General features: G+C 44.1%; 1 long non-coding RNA gene across 1 annotated transcript; it reads left to right on the forward strand.

The window, feature by feature from the left end:
- Nucleotides 1-6464: 6464 nt before the first annotated feature.
- LOC148154935 (uncharacterized) lies at nucleotides 6465-6922 on the forward strand. Its single transcript, XR_015765697.1, has 2 exons — nucleotides 6465-6618; nucleotides 6696-6922. It is a non-coding gene; the product is annotated as an uncharacterized LOC148154935 (long non-coding RNA).
- Nucleotides 6923-7779: the final 857 nt, after the last annotated feature.

Raw genomic sequence — 7779 nt, forward strand, 5'->3', positions numbered from 1 at the left:
AAGAACAATGTCCGAGAATATTGCCTACTAGCATAAGCTAACGTTAATGTTAGCCACAAAGTTTAAGTAAAACTCACTTTCGTGTCAGTGAATGTATAACGAGGCGAACATCTTAAAACCTTTCTCCAGCTGACTTGTTGGGGCTTCGGATCGATGTACAAACCTTGGCCAAGCCCTGAAAGCACCTAATGTAAATGATATTTGTATTGGATCGGAAACAATCGAGCCGCTTTACCCCGAACGCGGAAGCTGAGGTGCAAAGAGTCCATAGAACGACTCTTAGCGACACTCCAGTCCTATCTAATAAGCACAGAGACGATCAGATGAATCGTACTGTTCCTGAATGTCACATCACTATATTGCAGACTTTTGGACACAGCGTTGTCCCATATTTGCGACAAGTCAGTCAACACCTCCGCACAATAATTCAGTGCAGTGAGTGACAACTTTTTTCATCACAAATGCTTATGTGTCTCTATACAGCTAGCTTTGCTAACATCACGTTAACGGAGCTTACCTTCTTTGAGCTACTTTTCTAATAGAGTATATGCCACGGACTTCCGTTTTAGCACTTCCGCATTTTTTTTCCACATAGCCTGCTTCCGGTGCACAGGTCACTCTGTGTTAGAGATGGAGTTTTTCACTTGGTCCTTGCTGGGTTTGTCCACAGTAACCGTTAACCATTTTAAAAACAAAAAGCAGCAGGAGGATGTAACTTCATAACCTCATTTTCTAAGCAGAATCTCAGAGGGAAAAAAAGAGAAATTACATTGTGTAACGCAAGAACAGATTATAGCAGCCAAGTGGAAAAATTCACTCTAACGTGGATAATAATGATGAAACAGCAAAGGTAGATAATCATATATTAGGGATTCGGGAAATATGTGATTTGCACCATTTGTTCTGTGGGTTTTTTATGTGGGTCGGTGCCACTTAAGGTTTTGGACCTTAATCTGACTGACTTCTTGTGTGGTTTGGAGCATTGCTGCTCTCGGCTGTTTTTAAATTACCGTGCTCGGTATCGCTCCGACTGCATGTTAAATGTATTTTATATATGTCATATAAACAAAAGCTAAGGAGCTGCCTAAGAATAATTTCATACTCCATATAACATAAACGCATCAACACACATATTGACTTACCTTGTGCCGAATCGCTGCCTCTGTTCTCAGCCTGTTCCCGTAGCAGTAGATTTCCTCCGGCATTATTTTCCTCCAACAAATTATTCCACTAAACGAACCACGTACAACTCCCTTTACATCCCCCATCTTCCCATTTCTGACGCTGGATCTTCAATATCCTCAAGCTTTGAAATAGCAGGCAGCTACAAACCGCGTGTTAGCTGTAGTGGCTAAGTTTTGGCTACAGTCCGCTGTCGCCTTGATATCAGCTGGAAAATTAAAAAACTAAGCACAGGATGGTACTGGCTAATTACTGGACACAACGGCACACCACAAAACTCAGTCATTGTACCAGCAGCTCACAGATATTTTAAGTTTTGCGTCTTTTTCATGGTACAGATCTTGCAGCTTCGGCCAAGAACAATAGGAGCAAGCAGGACCCGGAACCAACCTATGTGGAATAAATTCAAACGGAAATACGTCACCACCTCTCGTGGCATATACCCCATTGACGAAAATAGTAAGACGTTGTCCCCACCGTCTGTGAAACTGCCTGGATATTGAGTTGGCTGTGGCCATCGGATGTCTTATTATTTATGCAGCGCTATTACATTACTGATGATTAAACATCTTGTGCCGCTGAGAGGAGACCACTGCGCCTGTCTCAGAGCGCCGCGTACGAGCGAAAAGTGGGGAGGGGAGAGAAACAGAAACACGTATTTGGCAAGTCACGTTATTACTTGGATTTTAATCGGTGCGTTTTGCATCCACTGAAAACAAAGATGTTAACAAATAAACTAGATAGTGTGCTGTATGTTTAGTGATATTTTAACAGTTGCGGTCTCGACTGGTCTTGAAATAAAATGCCGAGTCCTCAGCGTCCGAGTCCGAGACAAGACCGAGACCATCAATAAATGGTCTCGAGACCAAGACCGTTCTCGAGTACTACGACACTGCCACTAAGCATATTTAAATATGATGAACTATGTATTAAAAACATACTTAAAAAAATACAATTGTTTATAAATGTAGCTTTGATAGATGTTTGAATATGGTTTACAGTAACAAAGTGTGTTATGATCATTAAATGCGCTGATACGTCATTGTGCTGCTAAACACATAACGCTGAGTGGAGTGGTGGACCGCTCCAAGATGGCCGCCCTAAATCTCGTCAGCTCCAATAGGCGAGAGCGGTCCATGAGGGTAAGCTTCATGTAGCACCGATGGTTAAATACAATTTCTTAATGTAGTATAGTTAATTATCTTTACGTCTTTCATACTCCTGCTAATTGATATGCATTACTGGACTGGACAGAGCCTATTGGTCGCTATGTGATTCATTGTGTCCAGAAAACAATTTTATCCCAATACAGGACAAGGAGAAATCTGACACGAAAATATTAGTAGCTCCATCATTTGTTATCAGATATATCTATTAAATACGACTTAAAATACTGACTGATGTTTGATAAATTCTCCATGATACAAATCTATAAACAGTTTAGTTTCTGTTAGTTCTGTCAAGATGCAAGAAGGGGCGAATTTCTATTTATATTGGTCAATCGTTTTATTTTAAATGCTGTAGGAGCCGTAGTTTGACGACTGTTATAAATATCTCCACGTTTTGTGAACACAGGGGATTAGCTCAGTTTTTGTCGCTTGTTTTTAGGAATTGCAGTGGCTGCAGGGCGCCACAATAAAGGTACAATAAAACTGATAAACAGGTGAAGAACCAAACTAGACAGAACCACTTATGACTGTTTGCCAAGCCAAGCATCCAATAAAAGTTCCACCAAGCCACTACTGAGGCACTGGGGTCGAGTTTCTCGACACGGGCAGAAGAAGGTTTAATTTCCAAACTTATTGATTGTTCTTGATTATTTATTTTCCTCTTTCACCAAACAATTACAGAGATCAAACTTTCCTCTGTTCTCATGCTACCTCTCTTGCTCTGGTAAAAACCATCGGCCCCAAACCCAAATCCCTGCTGGTCCTTCACCAGGCCCCTGCACTTATAGAAAGTGGACTGACCCACATTACTTCCTGTCTAAATTTAGAAAATACATAAGAAAAATAATAAAACAAAAAATAAATAAAATCAACAATTATCAACCTACAAATAAACTCTGTAAATAATACAAAAAATAGACATTTAAGAATAAAGTAACAAAATTCAAATGGACAAAGAAATAAAGAAAAAATAGCTCCAACAACTTCTATTCCGCCTTTTCTCTGTAGGTCGGCATTACACGACCCGTTGCCATGGCAACCGACAGACAACAGCTCAACGAGCAGATAGAGCAGAGATTACCGATCAGGGGAATCAACACCAAAAACAAACATTTCCCAGACAAAAAATTAGCAAAAACACTAAAACAGAACATCCAGTCTGTTACATTATGTTGTCAGGCTTAATGTCTATATTGTGATTATTAATAAGTTTTCGCCTGAACACCGCGGTGGTTGATTAGCTGATTTAAACAGCTGCTCTACTGATGACTTGGTGGGCGGGTTGTTTAGTGCTAACGGAACCAAAACACACCGAACTGCGCAGCACATGCTAAGGCTATCAATGTCAATAGCAGGCTAACAGTTAGGCTAGTATAACTGACCCACTGCTGACTTGTTCAATGTTTTCTTTAAATTAAAACGTTTTCTTCACCTGTGAAATCTGAAGCCCTTATTACCATTATCTATGGTTGAATTAACTGCTAAACATTGCGTCCATTGTTCTGATTCTTTGCGTGATTGTAGTATTTTCCTGACCACCGATATTCCTGACTCAATGGACAGCAATGGCGATAAATCACTAATGTCCAGTCCAGTAATATATAAAAAAAAAAAATTCCCTTCTCACCCTCCGCGGGTGGTCTCTTTCATCCTCTGAGCTCGGGTCCTCTACCAGAGGCCTGGGAGCTTCAGGTTCTCCTCCAGTATCTTGGCTGTGCCTAGAACTGCACATTTCAATCCCTACCAACACCATAACAGAAACCAATGAGCCGATATACAACTCAGCATCAGTGATCCTTGAAATGCTCGGCTATAAGAGCAACCATGAGACCCAATATCCATCATGGAAAAGACGGTTAGAGGCTAAGATCAAGATAACAAGGAGGGAAGTGAGCCAACTGTCAGAGCTCCAAAGAGGTGCAATGAAAAGACCAGTACCTAAGAAGTACAGCCAGATGCCCATACCTGAAGCACTCGAAACTGCCAAACAAAGGCTCCAAGCCTTGGCCAGCCGCCTAAAGAGATACACAAGAGAGAATGAAGCCAGGAGGATCAACCGGCTCTTCTCCACCCAACCAGCTAAAGTGTACTCTCAATGGCAGGGTAATAACAACAGAGCAGACCCACCAAGGCTGGAGACTGAACAATACTGGAAAGGCATATGGGAAAGGGAGGCGTCCCACAACAGCAATGCACAGTGGCTAACCTCTCTACGAGAGGACCACAGCAACCTCCCTGAACAAGCCCCGGTAACCATCACTGTGGCAGATGTCCAAGAAAGAGTCTCGGGTATGAAAAACTGGACAGCACCAGGGCCTGACATGATCCATGCCTACTGGCTAAAGAAACTCACTGCCCTCCATGAGCGACTGGCAGCTCAACTGAACCAACTGCTACAGAATGGGACTCACCCTGAATGGCTAACTGAAGGGCGCACAATCCTGATCCAGAAGGATCCCTCACAGGGTTCAGTCCCATCCAACTATCGGCCGATAACCTGTCTCTCTACAACATGGAAGCTCATGTCAGGCATCATAGCGGCTAAGATAAGCGGGCACATGGATAAATACATGAGCACGGCACAGAAGGGCATCGGCATAAATAGCAGAGGAGCCAAACACCAACTCCTTGTAGACCGAGACTGCAAAACCCGACACACCAACCTGTGCACCGATTGATTACAAGAAAGCCTATGACTCAATGCCACACACCTGGATCATTGAATGCTTAGAGATGTACAACATCAACAGGACTCTGAGAGCCTTCATTGCAAACTCGATTTGAAGCCAACTGCAAACCACTTGCACAAGTGTCCATCAAATGTGGCATATACCAAGGAGATGCTCTGTCCCCACTGCTGTTCTGCATAGGCCTGAACCCCCTCAGCCAAATCATCAAAAAGACTGGCTACGGATACCGACTTAAGAATGGGGCCACAATCAGTCACCTCCTCTACATGGATGACATCAAGCTGTACGCCAAGAGCGAGCGAGACATCGACTCACTGATCCACACCACCAGGATCTACAGCACTGACATTGGGATGTCATTCGGACTAGAGAAGTGTGGCCGGATGGTTACAAAGAGAGGGAAGGTCGTCCGCACAGAAGGGGTCTCACTCCCAGAGGGAACAATAGCAGACATAGAGCACAGCTACAAGTACCTGGGAATACCACAAGCAAATGGCAACCTCGATGAGGTCACAAGGAAAGGAGCCACAGCCAAATACCTCCAACGAATAAAGCAAGTCCTGAGAAGCCAGCTCAATGGCAAGAACAAGATCCGTGCAATAAACAGCTATGCCTTACCAGTAATCAGATACCCTGCCGGAATAATTAGCTGGCCAATGGAAGAGATGAAGGCCACGGATGTTAAGACTCGGAAGCTACTAACCATGCATGGAGGGTTCCACCCCAAATCCAGCACCCTGAGACTGTACACAAGCCGTAAGGAAGGAGGCAGAGGACTAGTGAGTGTGAGAGCCACTGTCCAGGATAAAACATCCAAGATCCATAAATACATCAAGGACAAAGCCTCAAAGGACGATGCGCTCAGCGAATGTCTCAGGCAATGGGGAACAGAGGACGAGGTGCTGGAGGAACCATCATGGGAAGACAAGCCCCTACATGGGATGTACCACCGACAAATAACTGAAGTGGCAGATATCAGGAAATCCTACCAATGGCTGGAGAAAGCTGGACTCAAGGACAGCACGGAGGCCCTCATCCTGGCCGCCCAGGAACAGGCCCTAAACACCAGAGCAATAGAGGCTCAGATCTACCACATCAGACAAGACCCAAGGTGTAGGTTGTGCAAGGAGGCCTCTGAGACAGTCCAGCACATAACAGCAGGGTGCAAGATGCTGGCAGGGAAAGTGTACATGGAACGACATAACCAAGTGGCGGGCATAGTGTACAGGAACATCTGTGCCGAATATGGACTGGAAGCCCCGAGGTGAAAGTGGGGAACACCCCCAAAGGTGGTGGAGAATGACCGAGCTAAGATCCTGTGGGACTTCCAGATCCAGACAGACAAGATGGTAATGGAGAACCAACCGGACATTGTGGTGGTGGATAAAGAACAGAGGAAAGCCGTTGTGGTGGATGTAGTGTAACATAGTTAATATTGTATAGAATTCCACTTGTCATTACTTCCCAGTTTGGGTTCATGTGTAAAGGGTGAAACAGCACCCCCTCCTGGTGGTTGGCAGGGTTAAATATAGTGAACACAAACATCTCGTTGCCAGTTCATGAGAGATGGGCGCGAGGTAGGTTCACTGAGTTTAACGCTCCAGTAAAATGCTATGTTAGCTTGTTGCTAACATGAAATGCTATCCCTCGTAAGGTGCTGAACCCGCTGTGATGAACCCGATTCCTGATCAGTCCATATTCTGTTTCGCACAGGTACATGTTGTTTTATTTCTTTGTAGTTTCTGTCCAATATTAATGTGTTAAATACGGCTGTTGGCCAGTTCATGAGAGATGGGCGCGAGGTGCTGAACCCGCTGTGATGAACCCGATTCCTGATCAGTCCATATTCTGTTTCGCACAGATAAACGACGTTTCATCTCATCCTGTCTCCTGGCCCTTTTATTCACACAACGCAGAACTGACTTATGCTGGTCGATCAAAAATTACCGAGGTTACATTGGTGCCGTGACCCGTTCAACTACGCCAGCGCGGGTGGGTGCGTCTACTTCCTGGAACGCGGGCTGCGACTACTTCCCGGCGCCTCGGCGGATTGGTTCGGTTATCAGACACGGTGCTGATAACGTTCCGTGTGGACTCTTTGCCACTTCGGTAGTGTAGCGGTGGTCATTTAGTTTTTAAAAAAAAAATATTATTTTACCCGTTTTGTGTCGTTGTGCAGAGCTAATGTGTGGCTGCGCTGTAGTCATAACCGGAGTTTTTTTTTTCTTTCTTTCTTTTCTTTCTTTGCTCTCTCTGTGAGGGAGGGGCACTTTGAGACGAAATTAGTTTGAATGTTTTTAACAGCTTTTTCACTCGGGTTTACTAATTGATTTGTTGAAAGTGCACTTGGCCCCTGTGTTTAATTTATAAGTGCTCAAGATTTTTATTTTTTTGCTTTTGATCAGTAAGTACCGAGTTATGGCTAGCAACAATTCTTTTGGAAGGGGAAGGGGGCTTGGAATGTTTACTCCTATGCCTTCAGTTGCTAGAGGTAGGGGTTTGTTTTTGAATACCCCAGAAGCATCCACACCAAAACCAAATTTTGTTCATTTGGGTGAAAGAGTTAACAACACTGTTGATGCTCCACAATGTGATGTTGATGACAGGCTTTTGAGTGACATAGCTTCAAGAATTGGAGTATCTATAGGTGAAAGTATTGCATCTTGCATTGAGACCCGGTTGAGTAGTACAGTGGGTCCAGGGATGGTTGGAGCTACAACTAACGATTCTGCCATGTT

Source organism: Poecilia mexicana, unplaced genomic scaffold (assembly GCF_051168715.1).
Source record: "Poecilia mexicana isolate PSO_F unplaced genomic scaffold, ASM5116871v1 scaffold_16, whole genome shotgun sequence".
Lineage (NCBI taxonomy): Eukaryota > Metazoa > Chordata > Actinopteri > Cyprinodontiformes > Poeciliidae > Poecilia > Poecilia mexicana.